At 37.5% G+C, this 25409-nt stretch overlaps 1 pseudogene across 2 annotated transcripts; it reads left to right on the forward strand.

Moving 5' to 3' along the window:
- Nucleotides 1-4738: 4738 nt before the first annotated feature.
- LOC145669135 (glucose dehydrogenase [FAD, quinone] pseudogene) lies at nucleotides 4739-17716 on the forward strand (annotated as a pseudogene). 2 transcript variants are annotated; one of them, XR_014128143.1, is made up of 2 exons: nucleotides 4739-4882; nucleotides 15818-17716. The product of XR_014128143.1 is annotated as a glucose dehydrogenase [FAD, quinone] pseudogene, transcript variant X2 (transcript). The 2 variants fall into 2 exon arrangements; XR_014128142.1 differs by lacking the exon at nucleotides 4739-4882 and adding an exon at nucleotides 12883-13010.
- The last annotated feature ends 7693 nt before the right edge of the window (nucleotides 17717-25409 follow it).

Genomic DNA, 25409 nt, shown 5'->3' on the forward strand with positions numbered 1-25409 from the left:
CGGGGGACGGAGTTGCATTTTAGAACTCAGCAGTGTTTTCAGTTTACAAAATACACAAGTAAAAATGATAACACAGCGTTTCCAACTTAAGTACAACCAACAATACTTTTAACTACTTGAACACTCAGAATTCCCACTCAATTTCCACTTGAACCACAGAACACTCAATTCTCATTTGAACATTCAGAAGTTCTAGGCACGGCTGAACTTTCCCAATGAGTGTCGGTACGGAAAAGCGTAGAATTTGCCTTGAACATTTACATTTTGAATAATAATTACAGGACACCTCGGTCATTTTTGCTTAAAAACTGGACATTTAGGCGTCCCGTTTGAGAATCAGAAAAAAACGGGACAACGGTTGAAAATAAGGGACTGTCCCGGCTAAAACGGGACGTCTGGTCACCTTGAGTTTAACGTCCTACGATTATGGACCAAGGCTAAGGGAGATGGAATTTATACGAGGGAAATTCAAAAATTATCTACACTTTTCATTCTACAGTTTATTTACATGATGCCGAGTTATACTATGCACATCATTTTTCTACGTAACCTCCCTCCTTATCAATGCACTTGGCCCAACGGTCAACGAGCTTACGTATTCCTTCCAAATAAAAAGGTTTTCGGTTGAAGCCACTTTTGCACCGCATTTTGCACATCTAAATCTGGGGCAACTGAAGCTCGTCGTGGATGATACGATGGGCAGAGCCATGACTGATGTTCAAAGCAGCTGCTATCTCATCGATAGTGATTCGCCTATTCGTCAGAACCATCTCTCGAGCTTGCTGAATGTTGTCATCTGTAGTGGATGTTGATCACCGTCCTGCTCCCTCTTCATGCGTTACACTTGTTGGACCACTTTTAAACTTCTCGAGCCACAAAAACACAGTTTAACTTGATAGTGCACTTCTCCCATTTTGCGATGATAGTCTGCGATGAATGTCTGACTCTTTGACATTCTTCGACAGTGAAATCGGATCGCTGCTCGTTGTTCCTCTTTGGTGCAAACTTCTAATAGAGCAGCCATGATATATCTGCAACAGAAGGAAGAAAAATAAAGGAATTAAGATCACACTTTCACAGCATTACCACAACAGTATAACAATAAAATATGCGAGGACAGAAGATAAAGTGCGCAATGAAAGAAGTTATGACAAAAGTGTAGATAATTTTTGACTCTCCATCGTATAAATTACCATTTTCTTTAAAGAATTCATATAGTTAGTAAGTGTAAACGATAACTTTTATTTCGTTGTCTCTGCAAAATTAAGCCTCTAATTGTTGTTAGCAAAAATACAATTTTGTGGTAATTATTAAGTTTCTGTAATTCGGGCTTATTTCGGGCTCATTTTATTATCATCCCGGCTCGGGCCTAAAGGCTAAAACATATTTCGGACTCGGGTCGGACCTAACATAAATTCACGGACCGGGCCGGGCCCAAGCTAAAAATTCCGGCCCGTGCAGACCTCTAATGGAAGAAATAAGCTGATGTTATTTTAAATATAAATTGACACTTTCATAATAATAATAATAATAATAATAATAATAATAATAATAATAATAATAATAATAATAATAATAATAATAATAATAATAATGAACAAATCGTGTTAGAACGTTTTAGATTGGTGTACATCGGTTTCATTTGTACTGACAAAATAGGGTTAATTTAAGATAAAATCAGATTGTATTCTTGTGATAATGAAAACAGTTTGCAGTGTTACGTGTACACTACGTGAAGGAGTTTGGCTCACAGGGTGTGATATTTTCTCAATTATTATTTAAACTGCAAGTAGTAGTAAATTTATACTGCCGGTTTTAATAGAGAAATTATAGAGTTGAAGTGGAATATATTCTTGGAATGCTTTATCGAAACAGCTTCTCGCTATCCATTACAATTTTCACTCTATAACGATCAAAGCTAAAACCGGAAGTGGTTAGTTTCCCCCACTTTTGGTTTTAATAGAGAGATTAGAGTGAAGAGGAAACATTCTTACAACCCTCAATAACTGGGGAAAACAGCTTCTCCCTATTTATTACCATTTTCACTATATAGCAATCAACTGTTTCTGTTTTCTGTAGTTTCGCACATACACGTGGTATATACAGTTCGAAAATGTTTCTTATCTTTATACCTATTACTCGTATTTCAATAATTAGAAGAATCGTCTCGATAGAAGGAAGTGTTCTAGTTTTTTAAGACGCCTTTCGTGGAGGTAACTGTACCCCTCGGCGTCACTAGCGATGCCCAAATAGGTTGCCATAAAATCATTGTTTTGAAAATTTCCCAAACATCCCGAATTTTACATCCAGGAGACATGCATGTTGTATTTTATCATTATAAAGTGTGGATTATTCCAAATATTATGACGTACAAATCGTGAATCTGAGGTAAGTAGAGCATGAAGAGCAACTTTCTAAGTGAAATTCTTAAATTTCTCTTTAAAAAAAAAAAAAAAAAAAAAAGCTTGATTTTAAAATGGTCAATCACTTTGTCTTTTAGAGAACTTGATAAGTATTGCGCAGGTCTGTGTATAATTACCACACATGAACACGTCGTCAAATAACAGTAAATTATCATGGTAAATATTTTGAAAATAGTTTCCAAAAATATTTTATTGTTTAAGTATATTAGCAGAAACAACAATATTACATTTTCTTAATTACTTTTCCAAGAGGTTTGAAGTGTCCTATTTATTAAAAAATAGAATTTGCAAAAGCATAAGATAAAACAGATTATGTGGTCATAAACATTGACATTTAGTTGTGTATTTTTACATGCTCATTATTCAAAGAGAAGTATGGGGTGGGTGAGAACTTTGTGATGTGTTGGGAGCTCAAGCTCCTGAACTCAGAGTAACCTAAGATATACAAGGTGTGATTAGAAAGTGCGGTGTATGTAGTTGCACAGTGCCATCTATCGATGTTTTATCCATTTCAACTAGTAAGCCCGGTAGCTTAAACCTTTGGTACAGTCAGTGTCGAGTTTGAACGAGTTGTGACTTGTTAGTTGGTTTGCAGAAGCAGAAGAGTGATTACGTGTTAAGAGTGTCTGTCGCAGACCAAAACTAAGTTTTGTTCTAAGCTGCAAACAAAATTACCAAAGAAACTCAAAATCAGTGTATGGCGATCAAGTAGTGGCATTGAAGACTGTTTACAAGTGGTATCAGCGATTCAAAAGCGGAAAGGATTTGGTTGGAAACGAGCAACGATCGAGATGTCCTTCCACGTCAAAACAGATGAAAACGTGCAAAAACTGCACAAATGATTTATTCTAACAGGAGAGTGACTATCAAAGAAGTAAACATCTCGTATGGGTCGTTGAACAGAAGTTTGACCACCGATTAAATTGTCAAATGGCTTCCTTATTTATCACGAAAACACATCTTACTTTTGATCCGCGAGTTTTTGGCCAGAAAGTGTTCTTGTCTGACCACATCCGCCTTACTCACCAGATTTTGTACTATGTGACTTCTGACTCTTCTCAAAAAATTAAAACCATGCTTAAGGGAAAACGTTTTGACACCATTCTTGACATCGAGAGGGCACCTGAACGCCCTCCCAAAAGAAGCCTTCCAGAAATGCTTCCAGTCATGGATTCAACGTTGAATAAGTGCATTGCTCACCAAGGAGAGCACTTTGAAAGATATTAAATCAAATTCAATGTAAGTTTATTACTTGATTTCTAGTAAAATGATTCGCCACACTTTTTGATCACATTGTATAATTCGAATTGTCACAGGCGCTTGAACTCAGTGAAGCAAACGACTTGACAATATTAATAACGAATGCTGTGGGTTCTTGTATCACTTGAAGTAGTAGAGTCCCGAGGTTGGACGAGGGAATAGCAGCAAACACTCATGCACTTAAAAGCAAATTTATCAATAACAATCGTAATTTTATCATCATCTGAGACTGTTGAAGCTGTATTGTTTCAAATATTATTAAGAAGCGATTTTACTCTGTAGTATTGAAACATCAAACAAGATAAAAAAAAAAAAATCATTTTCTCAGTATCTTATCAGTCACACTTAGGACGAAAGTCCGATTGCGCTACTAATCACTTGTATGACTCAAGCTTTTATTGTCTTTTATTACGTTATGATATTGCGTTTGTTATGACGGATAGAGCAGTTCGTACAGATGTATGTTGAACACAATGTTTATTGTTATGCGTATCAACAATTTAAATTCTTTAAGTAGAAAAGCTTTTAAAGATATTGTGGATATTGAATTATTTTCTTCGAACTAGTAACGAGTTTTCTGCAATCCAAACCCCTCAGAGGAGTTCCTCAAGGATCTAATCTAGGTCCCCTGTTGTTTTTTCTTGTTATTAACGATATTCCTCCCTGTATTAAAACTTCTCAAGTTCTTCTTTTTGCCGACGATTTCAAATTATACGTGAAACTTCAACATAATCTACAGAGAGTTCAAATGTGGTATGATATGAATAAATTGGTCCTGAATTATCCAAATGTAAAATTGTATAAAGAAAATCTAATTAACTTTATCTATACAATAAGTGGCAATTCCTTGTCTACCCCAAATACTATCAAAAATCTAGGAGTTATATTTGATGACAAACTAACCTTTGTTCAAGACATTGACGCAATAACGAGAAGTACATACAGAAACGTAGGTTTAATTTATAGAATAGGACAGGATTTCTACAAAGAATCAACATTTAGATGGTTATATTTTTTATGTGAGGTTAAAATTCTAATACTATTGCACTCTTTGGACATAAAGTGTCACTAAATACTCTGATGCAATAGTAAATATACAGTTTTCTATTCCCTGCATACAAGAAAACCGGCTTCTACCGCTATGTTTCCTATGAAGACTTAGTGACGAATTTTAGTTTTCGAACATTAGAAGAAAGGAAGTGGGTTTTTGATTTGTTGTTTTTACATAAATTATTAAACGGTAAAATTGATTGTCCAGAATTAGTTTCAGATGTGTTATTACATGTCCAGCAGTTAAGATTGGAACAGCAAATACTGGGACATTCTATTGTAGAAAAGAAGAACTAACGTATTACATAAATCTCCTCTGTGCAGAATGTGTGCTTCATATACAGATGGTGGTCAGAAAAATGGAAACACCTGTAGTTGGCAACACGTCAGATGTATGGGTTGGCAGTGGTGTCGTGGCGCCCGCAGCGCCGGATCGCTGGTGGTGGTGTGTTAGGTCGGTCTCCATACTACGTCAGGCGCAGTGGAACAGCAGTGTCTAGTGGCTGCAGCAGACGGAGGTAGTGTAAAATGGGAGACCTCTCAGAGTTTCAAAGAGGGCAAATTGTTGGTGCGCGGTTATGTGGAGTGAGTGTGACGGCAGTGGCTACTGTGTTAGGTGTGTCGCGTGGGACAGTGTCGAAGGTGATGACGACCTACACAACACACGGGAAGACCACATCGGGGAAGCGGAACAGTGGGCGGAAGAAAATCATGGGTGACAGGTCACGCCAGGTATTAAAGCGCATTGTCACGCAGAACCGTCGTGCCACTGCGGAGCAAGTGACGGAGGAACTCAATCAGCACATCTCCCACCCTGTTTCGACAATCACAGTCCGCCGCGAATTACATGGTATGAACTTACAGGGTCGTGTTGCACGGCCCAAACCGCTCATCAGGGACCATAGCGCTTTCGCACGCCGCAAATGGTGCCGCGACCATGCAACTTGGACCGTTGAGGACTGTAAATGTGTGATATGGTCGGATGAGTCATCCTTCACCCTATTCCCAACCACGGGCCGTGTTTATGTGTGGAGAACGCCCAAAGAAGCTTATGATCTGCAGTGTCTCCGCCCAACTGTGAAACATGGCGGCGGCTCGGTGATGCTGTGGGCCGCAATATCATGGTTTTCATTGGGTGCTGTGGTCACACTTAGCGGACGAATCACTGCCAACGATTATGTCGCAATTTTAGGAGACCACTTGCATCCTATGATCCGGATGTTGTTCCCGGAAAATGACGCCATCTTCCAGGATGATAATGCACCCATTCACACAGCTGGCGTTGTTGCAGCGTGGTTTGAGGAACATGGGGATGAAGTTCAACACCTCCCCTGGCCCGCCCAATCCCCAGATCCCAACATAATTGAACGTCTGTGGTTCGTCCTGGAAACACGACTCCGGCGACGATTTCCACCTCCATCCTCTCACACAGAACAGGCCGATGCCCTGCACGTGGAATGGTGTAAAATTCCACTTGCTACCATTCACGACCTCTATGCCTCCATCCCACGTCGCATCAAGGCTGTTCTGAAGGCGAAAGGTGGTCCGACACCATATTAATCTGGTAATTTGCAATTTCGTTCAGGTGTTTCCATTTTTCTGATCACCATCTGTATATCGAAATGATTAAATTTCATGTAGTAGATGTGTTTAGTATGTCCGAAAACAAGTTGAAAACAATTGTCAGGCAATAACTTCTGCGTAATTAAACGACGTATATTTGCGTATGTATAATAATGTGTGTGCACAACACTATAACTTTGCATTAAGCCTGTTGTGTTGTCCTTATGAAATAAATAAATAAATAAATAGACCTAAATGTACGCAAACAATGAGTTTTAATTGAATTGTAATGAAATGAAATCTAAGTTTTACGTCCCACGGTTATGCCGGTTAGGCTAAAGGAGACTGTGATGATGAGAGATGAGTGAAATGGTGGAATGAAGAAAGTGGGAGGAAACGGGAGAACCCCGAGAAAATCCACGAGCACGGTGTTTGTCCACCACAAAGTCCACACGGCGCGAGCTGGGATTGAACCATGGACCCCAAGCACCGGAGGTGAACGCTCTACTACTGAGCCACCGCGCCACTGAGACACTGAACATCATTGAGCCATTGTGGTCTGAGTTAGAAAGGCGTGTTCGGTCCCATTACCCTCCATCAGCATCTCTTAAGGAACTTGAGCATGTTTTGGAGGAATAATGGTACAAAATTCCACACACCACAATTCAGGAGCTGTATACGTCCATTCCACGTCGGATACAAGCTGTTTTGGACGTAAAAGAAGGCCCCACACCATACTAGGTATGGTTTTCACACTTTTGCAAACGTTTTAATTCTTTTTTTTTTTTTTTTTTTTTTTTTGGCCAGTCCCTGTGCTTTCTCCTTTATCATGTTGGCGATTGCCAGTAGCCAGGTAGCCAAGTCCGCTCTTGTTACTGGGATAAATTACACTGTGCAACAATGAATTTTTTTACAGAAATGTAAATTGTCATCCTTTATTGACTTTTAGAGCTGAACACCTAACTGACAATAAAAATGTGCTCCTTGGCTATGATTTACTTGTAATTACACAATTTACATGTTACATATAACGCTTTAATAATGAAATTGTAAAGGTAAAAGGCACAAACCATTGAAATGATCACGGAAATCAAAATACCTATTCTTTATAATATCTTGGGCGCTGAACAATAAAATGACAATGATAATAGCTCCTAGCTCAGATTTAGTGGTAATTGCAGGGGCGATCGGGGCAATCGCCCCCCCCCCCCCAAAGAGGAAACTTTCTTCCACCCCCCCAGAAGTCCATCCTGCATCCGCCCCTGGGTAATTGCATAATTTACCTTTTGCATATAACGTTATTATAATGAAATTGTAAAGGTAAAGTCACCAAACTTTGAAATGATTACGTAAATAGAAATATCCGTCCCTTATAATTTTTTGGGCGCTAAACAGAAAAACACAATAAATACGTGTCCCGAATTCAGATTTAGTACTAATTACACAATTTACATTTTGCATATAACGCTATGATAATAAAACTGTAAAGGTAAAAGTAACAAACATTAACATAATTAGGGAAATAAAAATAGCTGTCTCTTATAAATGTTTGGACACTGAATATGAATATAAAAAATATAACGTCCTCCTGGCACACTATCGGTGTAATAGCACTCTTAACATTTTGCATATAGCGCTACAGGTCAAGAACTGTATTGGTAAAAGTTACCTAAAGTATCTGTTTTAAATAGCCATCTCTTTGCTTGTTTTATGTGAGGAACATCTGGAGCATCTCTTGGAATCATCCAGCAGAAATCTGCTAACATTGAAATTGACCACTTTCCTTTGTAATGTTGTTCCATCGCAGAAATGTCCTGGTGAAGTCGCTCACCTTGCTCGTCACTGTAAGATTCACTGGAAAGACATCAAGGTAGGATGAAAGAAGTGCATTTTGAGTGACATATTGCACCCAAGTTTCTCATAGGCAGATAGCAATTCTTCTACTAATTCATTGTAATTTTCGGCTCGGTGGTTGCCCAAGAATCTGGTTCAAACATTGCGGAAACAATGCCACGCATGGAGCTCATCAGCATTGAAAATTCATAAGAATTAATGCTTTTATTCATGTAATTAGATTGTATGCATATGCAAGAGTTGAGCAGGGAGGGCAAAGGGATTTTGGAATTTTTCTGTAACCTCGTTTTCTATAAGATGATTGGTTGTTAGGAGCCAATTAGGGAACAGTTTTTAAAAAACACACTGTGGTCACATATTGGGCTAGAATAAGTATTTGTATAATTTATATGTACAGTATTCGTTTATTTGTATAGGGTTTTAACTTTTAAACGACAAGAAATATATTGTGACAAGAATACGTAATGTTTTATATATATATATATATATATATATATATATATATATATATATATATATATATATATATATACAGGGGCGGATCCAGGATATGATCAAGGGAGGGGCTAAACCAAAGTGCCGTTTTATCCAGTGTAAACCAAGATTGAAGCCCATTTTATCCAGTGTAAAGCTGAGCGTCAAGGGGGGGGGGCTATAGCCCCTATAGCCCTCCCCTTGAATCCGCCACTGTATATATATATATATATATGTATATATATATATATATATATATATATATATATATATATATATATATATATATATATATATATATATATATATATATATATATATTAGATAAATACATATGGTTAACTAAGTAGTGCTTGTTATGCCTAACACATCATAAATCTTCATTGGCACAATTCAATTTTAGACTACCTACGTAAAAGTTCCTGATCAGTACTGAGTTCGTCACTCGAAAGTGTGTAAGTGCAAGTGTGTTAAATGTGTAAAATGGCTGTATATTTTAGACACGAGAAATATAACTGTAGATAATTGAACCTTCGCCTGTACCATATACTTTGAAATGTAGACTGAGTAATAAATAGATTTATCTAATCCAATACTTACAAGTAAACCTTACGATTGGGTGAATCGAGTTGCTGACTGAGACACATATGAGAAAGTAGTACTAATTGTGGTCAGTATTTCAGTGAAGTTATAGGTGCGAAGCTCCAGAGGTTTAGGAGATATAGCTACCAGAACATCACATGGAAGTACAGAATAGTCTTCATACAGTTGGAGGTAAAAGCTCTGTAAGACCTCTTGTAATGACAAAAGATGAATAAAAAATATATGGGTACATATTAGGACTAGGGAGAAGTCATATAGTAAGTGTATACCTGACGGCGGCCATCTTGAAATCCGCCATTTTGAATTAAGTTTAAGTTTTTAAAATAGGAATAGGGTCATGTGATACATGATTTAAGACGCAAATTTAATCAGAAGAACAATGGTGACGTTAATTTTGATTTACGTGCAATTGGTAAAAAGTTACAGGGAAATTAAATACTGTTGGAGCATATGTATTAGTCCTTTACCCCACCTTGTAAATTTTGTGTTAATGATAATAATTAAATAAAAAGCAGGTGGATAAATATTAGGTCTATGGTAAGAGTTGCCTTGATGGCGGCCATGTTCAAATCCGCCATTTTGAATCAGACAAAAGTTTTAAACAAAACGCATAACAGTGACACCTTATTAGTAGCAAATTTTACCATAAATCCAACGGTATAACAATTTTTGCTTTATCATTAACCAGCATTTGTTATCGCATAAACAAGTTGCTAATTTAAGGAAAAATGACCAAAGTGGAATTGAGTGATAATTGAACTTGGGTCTTTCTTCCAGAAAAATCCTCAATTAGTACAATTAATATGTAGTTCAGAAAAGAGTGCATGACTTGCACAATTGCTCTGCTCACAGTGAGCACACCTGACAAAGGCAATCGAGTTACACTTGACACATTTGTCGTTAACATTTCCGTCAAAGCAGTAGTCGTAAGTAGCGATCCATTTAATTTTGTGCTGGTTAATGATAAAGCAAAAATGGTTATACCGTTGGAGTTATGGTAAAAATTGCTATTAATAAGGTGTCACTGTTATGCGTTTTGTTTAAAACTTTTGTCTGATTCAAAATGGCGGATTTGAACACGGCCGCCATCAAGGCAACTCTTACCATAGACCTAATATTTGTCCACCTGCTTTTTATTTAATTATTATCATTAACACAAAATTTACAAAATGGGGTAAAGGACTAATACATATGCAGCAACAATATTTAACTTCCCTGTAACTTTTTACCAATTGCGCGTAAATCAAAATTAATGTCTCTATTGTTCTTCTGATTAAATTTGCGCCTTAAATCATGTATCACATGACCCTATTCCTATTTTAAAAACTTAACCTTAATTCAAAATGGCGGATTTCAAGATGGCTGCCGTCAAGTATACCCTTACTATATGACTTCCCCTAGTCCTAATATGTACCCATATATTTTTATTCACCTTTTGTTGTTACAAGAGGTCTTACAGAGCTTTTACCTCCAACTGTATGAAGACTATTCTGTACTTCCATGTGATGTTCTGGTAGCTGTATCTCCTAAACCCCTGGAGCTTCGCACCTATAACTTTACTCAAATACTGACCACATTTAGTACTACTTTCGCATATGTGTCTCAGTCAGCAACTCGATTCACCCAAACGTAAGGTTTACTTGTTAGATGCTGTTGCTCATTGCATACATATGGAAAATAAATAACATCTTGTATAGATGTTCTGTACTTCTTGTAGTTACTGCACTTAATTTGTTATATGAATAAAAAAATCAAATTGTATTTATGAATGTATTTGCAAGCCTACCAACATATAGTTCATAAGACGAAACGGGAAAATGCACATCGAGATTTCCCGTTCCGCCTTACATCAAGATGGAAAGTGATAACGGGTTTTACATGCAAATTTCATTGCTAGTGGTCATAAGGCGAAACGGAAAAAAGCGAACAGTGCAGGAATCAAAAGATCATGTGTAGTTCTCGAGAAGTTTGAGGAAAATAAATTATTTTGTAAAATTAAAAAAATTGATGCCAAACGTAAGGCCCCCAACTATTAATGTGAGATTAACGTTGAAGAATATGAAGCTCTTCATTATGACTAGGGATGGCCAATTGTGGAATCTTTACTTTCCGGAATCTGGAAAGTAAAGTCAGAAAAATTCTAGATTTCGGAAAAATTCCGGAATCTTTCCGAATTCCGAAATTCCGGAATATATATCGTACATATGGGCGCCATTTTATGTATTAAGATCACTAAAATTGTTTTAGTAACGTAAATAGCTAAACTGCGTAAACCTATTTACTAAAGAAAGCTTTTCAGTTCTTGTAATAAAAGTTTTGACAAACAAAATGAAGTTAAATATATCAACAAATTAATATAGCTATATTTTAGAAACACAATAGGTACTGATTATCTGAACACTGCTCTAAAATATACAAGAACAATCAATAAGACTGTCTAATCTACGATGCTGTAAAAATCGTAAATTAGAAACAGTCTACTGCGTCAATATAGCATTTATTTTATGAATGTATCACACATTTGATTATCCACGCTGTTCTTGATTTCTCACAATATTTTGTTTTATAGATACGTAACTTTATACATACATTTTTTTTAAATGATTGTACTCTTTACCTGTTCTCTGCCAATAGCATCTGTATGAATTTATAAGGCTAATATAAAACTGATAAACAGAATAAGAATAAGAATGAAAAGAAACATTTATCTATAATATGATGTTTCGCAGGGCGCAGTATTTATCCTTCACAGGTTCTTTACCAACAGCCACTACATGAATTTATTACAGGAAACTGGCATACAGAAAAATAACTAAAGCAACTTATATAAAATGTGGTTTCGCAGGGCGCTTTATGTAAAGGGCGCATTGTACCTTTCACTTTTTTTTTTTTTTTTTACCAATAACAACTGCAGGAATTTATTATAAAAAACTTGTAACTTCATTTATGTGATTGGATTGGACCATAGAGCATCAAATTGGAAATTACTCCTATTTATCAATCGGAGAAGCCCTGAGATAAGTAAAATTATGTTATTTTCACGTATCACTATTATACTTTGATCTTTAATATTGAGGTGAAGAGAGTATTACATAAGAGTGTCATCTACACCCAAACAAAATATTGGATATTTATCGTCTTTTGACATGAATGAAACTACAAAATGCCTTTATTATTATTTCTACTCTTTACCGATAACATATAATACAATAATAGAAAATAATAACCATGCACAAATAGGTTCAATAAGCTCTAAATAAACCAGAATCCATTAATGTTACCAAATAGAAAAAGAAAAGGAAAGAAATTCACATTTGAATGCGGAGCATCTGCTTGATTACATAGTTCTTTTCTTTTCAATTTATATTTTATTTATGAAAGAAACAGCATATTTGTGCTACAATTAAATTACAGCTAAAAAATGCATTTGCTTATGTGATAATCGAAAGTACATTAGTACTCAGAACTGAAGCCATAACTATATCCATTCTTTAAAGAATTCAAAGTAAGTGTACGTGATCGAAGGTGCTCTTAAGTGAAAAGTAATTACTTACGTAGATGCTTCTATCAGGCCTGATGCTTATCACTAATATTGTAGAGTCACGTTCATAATAAAGCGTAATCAATTTAATCAGATTATTTGAAGATAATTAACGTATGTTGAGTGGTTTTCAAGCTTTGTACTTGTCTAAAAGCATGACTTCACAAGGTTGCTTTACCTAGGTTCTCTATAACATAGGCATTTAATAACGTATGCATATTTACTAGTGAAATTATACACAGGTACGTTATTTTCAAGTTAAGTTCTATTCATCAGCAGAGGCGGCTTTAGAATTTTAATTTTTCATAGGCTTGCTTCCTCGCTTATGAAAAAATTCACACGAAATTCTCATGAATAATGGCAGTGGGAAATATTGGTTGACATTTTTGGATATATACATATAAACCATTGAATAATTCTAATTTGAATAATATATTGACTTTGTTCTTTTCCAGTAAAAATATGACTATCTTTTTGACGTTTATATTTTTTCAGATTTCTTGGGAGGCTTGTTCATAACCGACCTACCCTCTAAAGCCGCCTCTACTTATTAATTATAATTTCTTCTGCAGTAGTTGGAAGGTTGTCCTAGGTTGTCTCTGATACTAAGTAAAGCTCTGAAATGAATTTGAAGGTGTACAACTATGCTAAACGCTAATCGTTACCTTTATGTATTTAAGTCATAACCTTCCTTATTTATTTGTTTATTGATTCATCTGTAACTCCAATATATACGAGGTGTGTTCTAAAAGTATCGAACTTGATTTTTTCTCCGCGTAAACCAATGATGCGCAGGAGACTTTCTTCAGTATAGATACAGAGGGGACACTCATGTGCAGTCGTGAATTTTTTTCCCGCCCGCAGAAAGCGTGTCGCTGAAGTCGGCCAACGAATGAAGACATGTCGTGAGCGGTCGTCGGATTTCAGTTTTTTGTAAAATGACAGAAAAACTTGAGCAGCGATATTGCATCAAATTTTACAAAAATCTTAGCGATACTCAAGCGGAAACCATTCAATCGGATCAGTACATTGAATTTTGAACGAGAATTTGGACATGAGGAGAGTGTCCGTGAAATTTGATTCAGGCTTCCATCGCCAAATACATAATTCCTGTGTGTCGTCAGGTTTTCTACTCACCCGACATGTCTCCGTGTGACTATGCCACTTAAAGAGGCCCAATTTAAATCAAGAGAAGACATCATGAGGAATGCGGAAGCATGGTTGTTCACCATTCCAAAAACTGTGTTCCAGAAGTGTTCCCAACAGTGGCGGGAGCGCTGGGAGAGGTGTGTGCATTACCAAGCAGACTACTTTGAAGGGGATTAGTGTTTCGGATTTCCAAATCAATAAAAGGTTCGATACTTTTCGAACACACGTCGAACGTTACTTTTAATCCAATTAACGCAATACAACCCATGCAATAAGATATTAAGTAAAAAGAAGTGAGAAACTAAATAGCTATAGTAATTTCAGAGGATATGGTTTTACAAAGAAATAAATTCTTCGGAAAATAGTTCGTATGCATCTTCAAGATCATGAAGGAAAACATTCTTACATTGGAGGTAGAGAATTATTATATTATTTTTGGAACGTTATATACAGTAGCTCCATGCCGGACAGTACATAAGTATCTCTGAAATGCTATGCACAAGAGTGACCAATACTTGTAAGGCATTATTTATTAATAAGAAATCTGTATTTTAGACTTGTGTAACTATAATTAACTTTCAGTTACGATACTTATTAAAAAACTAAAAGAATGTTCAACACTTTTTAGACCTCTTGTAATGTAAAGGTCGTCGCAAATCGAAAATTGTGATTTTGTGCTTTGATTTTGTTTATGCTGGAAGTACCTTCAAAAAGAACTACTATGGAGATAACCAGACGAAAGACTGTAACATTCATTCTATAATTTATAGTTTTGTTTAATGAAACTAAGGCAATTGAGGGATATAGTAGTGGCCAAATTGCTCAGTTCATACGGTAATTCACACATTGGGAGCTGTTCCCATGCAATGCCCGCTCCATGTCGTGGTCCACAAACTTTCTTTTCAGACTTTGACGTTAAAAAATCATTGAGTTGTCTTTTCAATTCTCATATGGCGTGCTATTCCTCTGCCATGCCCCGACAGTGCCGCCTTGCAGAGAAACCACTTCGGTCCCGACTCGACGGCCGTGATGCTTCGGCTTTCCTCGGAGTACTCGAAGCGACACGAAGCGACACGAAGCTGACTCCTTCTTACAATCCATCTTAGGAAATGGTGTAAAAAGCAGTAGCGGCATGGTATGAGTGAATTGTCACGACCATGGCACGGATGGAGCATAGCTAGGGAATGGCATCGTATGTATGAGTTATCCTTACGTGATCACTGTTCGGTTTCTGGTGAAACTAGGTTTATTAGACAACTAGGCATCGTGAACAAATTGAGAATACACTTGAATCCAGACTTCAACGCCAAGTGCAAGCCGATGTACTATACACAGAACATCCAATTAAAATCATCTATCATCTAATACAACCATAGTCTACCTGGAACGTAATAACACATTTGTAGGAAATTTAGTTTAGAATACCCATTGATAACTATTTGCTTTCAATATGTAGTTTCTTTGAAATTCTTCATAGCTTGGAGCATAATGTTACGAAAAATGTAAGTTTAATTAAATATGGTAGCATTTTACCCTTACATCAGGTACTCTACTTTTAAAACAGAAAATCATTCTGATTCAATGTTAATAATATATTAGTTTATTTATAAATTTGTCGAGTTACTAAGAGAAGCGCACGTTTTTCGCACGGGCACAATATGGTGTCATAAATATAATGCCAGAAATGTGTATCTTGTAGAGATTGTCTCAATTACCGCTTCAAAAGCGAAATTTTCGAAAACCCTGAAACACATGTTCGGCCATTTTGAATCAAAAGGTTGTATACTGAATTTCACGCCCCCAACAGTAATATAAATAAATATAGTAGCTTTATTAAAACACTTGTACAGAGTTTTTAATTTAAAATGTAATACCATCTAATGTAAGGTTTCTTTTCTAGGTCGGAACGAGTCTATTGTGAGTCACGATGTCTTCCTGTTGCTCTTGCGAATATCAGGATCCTATATCGATAGCTAACACCTGTGGGGCTGGTGCAGTGCTATTTATGACGCTTGTAGAAACGCTAATTCAATCACAGTGTGGCATAGCAGATCCATGTAACAGAATTAGCCCTGTGGATCAGCCAAACTCTGAGTATGACTTCATCGTTGTAGGCGCTGGCGTTGCTGGACCAGTGGTGGCAAATCGACTTAGTGAAGTAGCAAATTGGACAGTTTTACTAATTGAAGCTGGAATAGATGAACCAACAGTGGCAGAAGTACCGTCGTTCATTGGAGTCTTGTTAAACACTATTTATGACTGGAATTACACAACGGTACCACAAGAAAATGCATGCTTAAGTACAAATGGTATATGCAACTGGGCAAGGGGAAGAGCAATAGGTGGTACTGGGGTATTAAATGGTATGATGTATATTCGAGGAAACCGCAAAGATTTTGACTTATGGGAACAAGCAGGAAACGAGGGTTGGGGTTACAACGATGTGTTACCATATTTTATCAAATCTGAAGACAATGGCAACCTCGATACCGTAGATGAAGGTTATCACGGAACCGGCGGCTACCTCCCAGTTGAGAATTTCCATTACCTCCCACCATTAGCTCCTGCAATATTAAATGCTGCGAAGGAATTTGGGTTTAATGTGGGAGATATTAACGGAAAAAATTCAACAGGTTTTACGGTTGCACAGATGACTAGTAAAGACGGCGTACGATTCTCACCTGCTAAAGCTTTCCTGAGACCCGTTAGAAACAGAACAAATTTAGACATAATAACTGAAGCTTTAGCAACCAGAATTGTAATAGATCCTGTTACGAAGACAGCAACTAGCATAGAATATATGAAAAATGGGAAGATTTCAAGTGTTAATGTTAGGAAGGAAGTTATAGTTTCCGGTGGAACATTGAATTCCCCTCAATTGCTTTTGCTTTCTGGCATCGGTCCAGAGGCAGATCTCAAAGATCTAGGAATTGATGTCATTCAGGATCTACCAGTAGGACACAATTTACACAATCACGTAGCTATAGGCTTAGATTTTACAATAAACAACACAAATTACAATTTACTGACAACAGAAACTTTATTAGAGTACGTTCGAAATCGTACAGGCCCCCTTTCATCTACGGGAACATTTCAGGTTACTGGAGTAATTTCATCACCATATACTGATCCAGATTATCCTGACTTACAGCTTTTCTTTAGTGGCTTCGAAGCAGGTTGCTCGTCTACCGGATTATCAAATGAATGTGCTTCTGAGGAATGTGGAAGACGAGTTATATCTATTACACCCACTCTTCTGCACCCAAAAAGCAAAGGTACGCTCAAACTTAGCACGAAAAATCCACTCGATCAGCCATTAATGGATCCACAATATCTCTCCGTACAAGATGATATTGATATTCTAATCTACGGGATAAGATTTGTAATTAATTTCACCAAAGCTGAAGCTTTCGAGAATTGGGACTTCCAGATGGATACCACTCCTGTTGAAGAATGTGCTAATTATATATTTGACACTGACGAATATTGGACATGCTTAATTAAATATAATACACATGCTCAAAGCCACCAATCTGGAACTGTGAAAATGGGACCTGAAAGCGATCCTGAGGCTGTAGTAGATCCTCAACTTCGAGTGCACGGTGTACCTAATATTCGCGTTATGGATGCTTCTATATATCCAAGGGTTCCCACAGGTAATCCAGTGGCTTCTATTGTTATGATTGCTGAGAAAGGTTCGGATATGATAAAACAGAATTGGTCAACTTACAAATAGAACCATAAACTTAAATTGCTCATGTATATGTACGAGACTGTCCTCAGAAGTTAAAAAATAAACTTTTCATCAAAAATTTATTTTATTCTGTACATAAATATTGACTCCAAAAATTCACACAATGATCCTAAATCCTTACAAAGGAAGAATTATGTAAGTATAAATGTTTATATTTTTACAAATACTTGTACTTTCAAAAGCCTCTTCTTTTCATTCTGCTTTAGAATTTCACGTGTCATCGACATAAAGTAGAATAAAGAAGGGGAGGAAAATGGAATGCTGCATGATTTAATGAGAATGACACGAATTAATTAATAGTAAATTCTATAGCCATAGCACCAAGTTAAATCAATTCCTGTTACGCTCCATTTCGGGAATTACTTCAATTTTCTATTAATATCTTCATTCTTAAACTAGTTGACGTTCTTGATCTTTAACCGTCATTTATAAACACCATGAAAATCATTTAAAAATTGTGCTTTCGGCTCGGAAAATCGTTGACACGAATACAGATTCATTCAATTTTTGGAAGTCTCCATCTTAAACATTTCACTTATGTATGCTAAATTGAATTTCTTCTTCCTTCCCTTGCTCTTTCAATTGAAGTTTCAAAAATTCGTAAACTAAATAAGGAATTCATAATTTCTTTAGTCAAATGACTAATATACTTGTACCAAGTTTGTTAATCTTATGTCCAACGGTTCGAAAGAAATTCTCAAAACAATAGTACAATTTCCTTTTCCTCCATTTCTCATGACAGTGGCAGAGAGAGCACAAGTGGCTCAAACCCTTATCTTTAGTACAAGAAATCGAAATGGGTTGTGCTTACATACAATATGTTTCGTTGGTGATTCCTGATGTTAGTCATGTCAAAAAACTTATTTCCAGAAGCACTCATTTTAACCCTACACAAAATTTTGACATACTGTATTAAGTTACATATTGTATTCTTCTATTTTTAAAAAGCTTTTTCTTGTTGACATATGCATAAAAAATTACTGTTTTCAGTTGCAGATTGAGGTCATTAAAAAACAAAGTAGATATTTCTAGGAGGAGAGTGGTCAAATGGTAAAGTTCTTACCTCCGGTGTTATGGTGACCAGGTTCGATACCAAGCTATGTGAGTTTGTGACGAATAATATCGTGTCTATAGATCTTTTCGGGATTCTTACGTTCTCATACCACCAACTCCTTCATATGACTTTCATTAACTATTCGTCTCTTTCACCGTATAATGGAATAATCGTTGTATGTAAAACTAAACATTTCATTTAATTTCATTTTGGATGTTCAAGTTTCTTTCAGAAAGCATCACTAACTCCTGCTTAGCGAATTCTTAGCTGCCACCACTTCTTTGTGCGTAGTTCCTGGTTCCATCACCGATGACACCAAGGAAAATTTCCATTTTTGTCCCAGCATGAATAGGCAATCGGCGAACTCCTGAATTAGCTGGTGGCTAATTTCGGTCAAGAAAGCCAAAAATAATTTGATATGGGGGCCTATGCGCCGAGGACGCATCAGTCAATTGAACATACGTATGTCATCTGTTCAGCCATAGTCTTTCGTTCTATACTTAACACCGGGAAGTTAAGTTTAGTATTTCTTTCTATCTGATAACTAATTTCAGCGGTATTTTATTACCGTGCAACTAACAAAGGAGAATAGAAGACAATGTGAATTCTTTGGTTCCTGTTCTTCCCGTCATCTGACTCTCGTGTGCGTATTAGAACAAAATAAGGCCAGTCGTACATTCACCTGAGAGCAGGGCACCCAAGTCGAGGTTTACTAATGTCAACAATGCAACAAAGCTTTGTACTGCATACTCACTTGAGAACTCGCTAGACAAAGGCCCTTCCAACGATGTGATAGACAAAGCCTCCGCATCCTCTGCTGCTTCGACTTAATTGATAGGTCAATATGCGCGGTAGCTCAGTGGTAGAGCGTTCACCCCCGGTGCTTGAGGTCCTTGGTTCGATCCCAGCTCGCGCTGTGTGGACTTTGTGGTGGACAAACACCTTGTGTGTGGGTGTTCTCGGAGTTCTCCCGTTTCCTCCCACTTTCTTCATTCCACCATTTCATTCATTTCTCATAATCACCGACTCGTTTAACCTATCCAGCATAACCGTAGGACGTAAACCTTAAAGATTTCGTTTCATTTCAATATGCGCCCGGCCTATTGTATTGTTGTAACTGTAAAATGACTCTGGCCAGCCATATTGAGCTGATTTCAGGCGATGACGCGCAGCGACGCAACTAGCGTAGTTGTCGCCCAGGGCAAGAATTCGTCATAGCGCCCGTCGTAATGTAATCCTGAATTATGGAAGTGAATAAAAATTTTGACGTGGTATATGTAAAAAGGGTCTAAAAGGTTTGTGAACCACATGTATGAAGGACCACAAATTGAAGAAAAACAGGTTTTATTCGTGAAATTTCGCAATAACATCCTTATTGTTTGTTGGTAGCTTTTGATGTAACTGGTATTTTCATTATTTTGATTACACTACTGACATCTTATGTGAATACATTATTAGTTGGATATTTGAACGCATGATGGATAGATTTTAATTAGGAATGTGGATCAAATATCCTCACTCGTATCCTGCATAGATATGCATCTTTAACATGTAAAAAGCGTTTCCGATTACATAACAAGACACAACACACTTCTTTCGCATTGAGAAATGAAACGAAGTATTTCCAATTAAAATATGAAGGATATGCACAATGGGTCTTTTCATTATGATTTTGCAACACAAGAATAGTATATAATTCTAGTAAAAATCAGAATATATTTGATCTAATTAATTTTTCCCTATTATTCGAGTCCCATACTATAATTTTGCACAAACGTTTATATGAACTAATTAATACTGTAAGGGAAACAATTACCATTTTCCCCTTCATATCCTACAACAATATGCAACTCGGATGCAACTATTATGTAAAAAAGCCCGTTCGAGTGCATAACATCTGGCAGGCGTTATGATTGGGAAAATTTTGTTACGATTAAGTGATGTATATGATTTCGATAGTTCCCTTTTATAGGTGATGCATTGAAAACCTTAATATATATATATATATGTGGATTAATTCAGTGTATTTTTTATTATTCAAAGCATTTATGGGATAATCAGACTTGTACTATCGGTTAAAGTACAAATAACTACTTTCAATACTTCTGAAGGAATATTACTGATACCTTGAAATTACAAAAAAAGAAAAGAATAACAAAGAAACAATTAAGAAAAAGAAAAGTTTATTTTGTAGGCCCTTAATAAACAATAATAAATTGCTTCATGTGAGTAGAAACATGAGCGTTAAGTAAATGCAATGAGAAACTAATACGAAGTTGAAAATGTGGGTATGAAGAAAAATAGACAATGTGAATTAATTGGGAAAGCGGAAAACTAATTAAGAACCTTTGCAATTGGTAGGGTAAAAAGAACTTACACTTGGTATATGAAAGAAAAAATACTTGGGAAGGCGATATTTTGAAGAGAGCGATAGGGCTGTGGAAATCAAAAGAGGTAAAGGATAACATTTGATGACCCGCTTAAAACTGATAGCTAACGGTCATAGTGTATGGGAAACTTCTCATTTCGCTAAATGATCTATTACTAGAGTACGTTTTTTATTAGGTGCATTTCGCCAGCCCCCCCACCTTGGAGTTTCGAAACAAAACCTATGCCAATCTATTGTGCTACGTTTGTGCCGGAATGTACCGCAAAATATTTCGTTTGTACCACTTCCGGTACGAAGTAATAAGAGTTTTAAAGTGGGAGGGCTGTGGAAACGGCAGCCCCCCACCTTGGAATTTCAAAACGAAACCTATGACAATCGTTTGTGCTAGGTTTGTGCCGGAATATACCGCAAAAATTTTCGTTTGTACCACTTCCGGTACGAAGTTATAAGGGTTTTAAAGTTGGAGCTGAGGAAACGGCAACACCCTACCTTGGAATTTCGAAACAAAACCTATGCCAATCGTTTGTGCTAGGTTTGTGTCAGAATGTACCGCAAAAATTTTCGTTTGTACCACTTCCGGTACGAAGTTATAAATGTTTTAAAGTGGGGGGGGGGCTGGAGAAACGGCAGCCTGCATACTTGGAATTTCGAAACAAAACCTATGCCAATCGTTTGTTCTACGTTTCTGCCGGAATGTACCGCAAAAATTTTCGTTTGTACCACTTCCGGTATGAATTTATAAGAGTTTTAACGTGGGGGCTGGGGAAATGGCAGCCTCCAGCCTTGGAATTTTAAAACAAAACCTATGCCAATCGTTTGTGATACGTTGTGCCGGAATGTACCGCAAAAATTTTCGTTTGTACCGCTTACGGTACGAAGTTATAAGAGTTTTAATATGGGGGCTGGGGAAACGGCAGCCCCATACTTTGGAATTTCGAAACAAAACCTATGCCAATCGTTTGTGCTAGGTTTGTGTCAGAATGTACCGCAAAAATTTTCGTTTGTACCACTTCCGGTATGAATTTATAAGAGTTTTAAGGTGGGGGCTGGGGAAACGGCAGCCTCCAGCCTTGGAATTTTAAAACAAACCCTATGCCAATCGTTTGTGCTACGTTTGTGCCGGAATGTACCGCAAAAATTTTCGTTTGTACCGCTTACGGTATGAAGTTATAAGAGTTTTAATGTGGGGGCTGGGGAAACGGCAGCCCCATACTTTGGAATTTCGAAACAAAACCTATGCCAATCGTTTGTGCTACGTTTGTGCCGAAATGTACAGCAAAAATTTTCATTTGTACCACTTCCGGTTCGAAGTTATAAGGGTTTTAAAGTGTGGGGAAGGGGAAACGGCAGCCCCCACCTTGGAACTTCAAAACAAAACCTGTGCCAATCGTTTGTGCTACTTTTTTGCCGGAATGTACCGCAAAAATTTTTGTTTGTACCACTTCCGGTACGAAGTTATAAAGGTTTTAAAGTGGGGGGCTGAAAAAACCGGCAGCCTCCAACCTTGGAATTTCGAAACAAAACCTATGCCAAACGTTTGTGCTACGTTTGTGCCGGAATGTACAGCAAAAATTTTCATTTGTACCACTTTCGGTTCGAAGTTATAAGGGTTTTAAAGTGTGGGGAAGGGGAAACGGCAGCACCCACCTTGGAACTTCAAAACAAAACCTATGCCAACCGTTTGTGCTACTCTTTTGCCGGAATGTACCGCAAAAATTTTTGTTTGTACCACTTCCGGTACGAAGTTATAAAGGTTTTAAAGTGGGGGCTGAAAAAACCGGCAGCCTCCAACCTTGGAATTTCGAAACAAAACCTATGCCAAACGTTTGTGCTACTTTTGTGCCGGAATGTACAGCAAAAATTTTCATTTATACCACTTCCGGTTCGAAGTTATAAGGGTTTTAAAGTGTGGAGAAGGGGAAACGGCAGCCCCCACCTTGGAACTTCAAAACAAAACCTATGCCAATCGTTTGTGCTACTTTTTTGCCGGAATGTACCGCAAAAATTTTTGTTTGTACCACTTCCGGTACGAAGTTATAAAGGTTTTAAAGTGGGGGGCTGAAAAAACCGGCAGCCTCCAACCTTGGAATTTCGAAACAAAACCTATGCCAAACGTTTGTGCTACTTTTGTGCCGGAATGTACAGCAAAAATTTTCATTTGTACCACTTCCGGTTCGAAGTTATAAGGGTTTAAAAGTGTGGGGAAGGGGAAACGGCAGCGCCCACCTTGGAACTTCAAAACAAAACCTATGCCAATCGTTTGTGCTACTTTTTTGCCGGAATGTACCGCAAAAATTTTTGTTTGTACCACTTCCGGTACGAAGTTGTAAAGGTTTTAAAGTGGGGGGCTGAAAAAACCGGCAGCCTCCAACCTTGGAATTTCGAAACAAAACCTATGCCAAACGTTTGTGCTACGTTTGTGCCGGAATGTACAGCAAAAATTTTCATTTGTACCACTTCCAGTTCGAAGTTATAAGGGTTTTAAAGTGTGGGGAAGGGGAAACGGCAGCACCCACCTTGGAACTTCAAAACAAAACCTATGCCAAACGTTTGTGCTACGTTTGTGCCGGAATGTACCACAAAAATTTTCGTTTGTACCACTTCCGGTACGAAGTTATAAGGGTTTTAATGTGGGGGGACTGGGGAAACGGCAGCCTCCAACCTTGGAATTTCAAAACGAAACCTATGCCAATCGTTTGTGTTACGTTTGTGCCGGAATGTACCGTAAAAATTTTTGTTTGTACCACTTCCGGTTCGAAGTTATAAGGGTTTTAAAGTGTGGAGAAGGGGAAACGGCAGCCCCCACCTTGGAACTTCAAAACAAAACCTATGCCAATCGTTTGTGCTACTTTTTTGCCGGAATGTACCGCAAAAATTTTTGTTTGTACCACTTCCGGTACGAAGTTATAAAGGTTTTAAAGTGGGGGGCTGAAAAAACCGGCAGCCTCCAACCTTGGAATTTCGAAACAAAACCTATGCCAAACGTTTGTGCTACGTTTGTGCCGGAATGTACAGCAAAAATTTTCATTTGTACCACTTTCGGTTCGAAGTTATAAGGGTTTTAAAGTGTGGGGAAGGGGAAACGGCAGCCCCCACCTTGGAACTTCAAAACAAAACCTATGCCAAACGTTTGTGCTACTTTTTTGCCGGAATGTACCGCAAAAATTTTTGTTTGTACCACTTCCGGTACGAAGTTATAAGGGTTTTAAAGTGTGGGGAAGGGGAAACGGCAGCCCCCACCTTGGAACTTCAAAACAAAACCTATGCCAATCGTTTGTGCTACTTTTTTGCGGGAATGTACCGCAAAAATTTTTGTTTGTACCACTTCCGGTACGAAGTTATAAAGGTTTTAAAGTGGGGGGCTGAAAAAACCGGCAGCCTCCAACCTTGGAATTTCGAAACAAAACCTATGCCAAACGTTTGTGCTACGTTTGTGCCGGAATGTACAGCAAAAATTTTCATTTGTACCACTTCCGGTTCGAAGTTATAAGGGTTTTAAAGTGTGGGGAAGGGGAAACGGCAGCCCCCACCTTGGAACTGCAAAACAAAACCTATGCCAATCGTTTGTGCTACTTTTTTGCCGGAATGTACCGCAAAAATTTTTGTTTGTACCACTTCCGGTACGAAGTTATAAAGGTTTTAAAGTGGGGGGCTGAAAAAACCGGCAGCCTCCAACCTTGGAATTTCGAAACAAAACCTATGCCAAACGTTTGTGCTACGTTTGTGCCGGAATGTACCGCAAACATTTTCGTTTGTACCACTTCCGGTACGAAGTTATAAGGGTTTTCAAGTGGGGGGACTGGGGAAACGGCAGCCTCCAACCTTGGAATTTCAAAACGAAACCTATGCCAATCGTTTGTGTTACGTTTATGCCGTAATGTACCTTAAAAATTTTCGTTTGTACCACTTCCGGTACGAAGTTATAATAGTTTTAAAGTGGGGGCAAACTTCAGAAACATCAAATTCTATAGAAATAGAGATAGAAACATAGAGTTAACGGCAATCGTTAGTGCACTTAAAAGCACTAAGCACTAACGTTAGTGCTATCATATTTTGGGATTTAGTCAAGATTTTTGACGGGGGGGCCAACTTCAGAAATATCAAATTCTATACAAATAGAGGTAGAAACATAATGTTAACGGCAATCATTGGTGCATCATTAGTGCACTTAAACGCACTAAGCACTAACGTTAGTACTACCATATTTTGAGATTTATTCAAAAAATTTGGTAGGGTGGTCAACTTCAGAAATATCAAATTCTATACAAATAGGGAGAGAAACATGGGGTTAATGG

Source organism: Thermobia domestica, chromosome 13 (genome assembly GCF_964235325.1).
Source record: "Thermobia domestica chromosome 13, izTheDome1.hap1.1, whole genome shotgun sequence".
Classification (NCBI taxonomy): Eukaryota; Metazoa; Arthropoda; class Insecta; order Zygentoma; family Lepismatidae; genus Thermobia; species Thermobia domestica.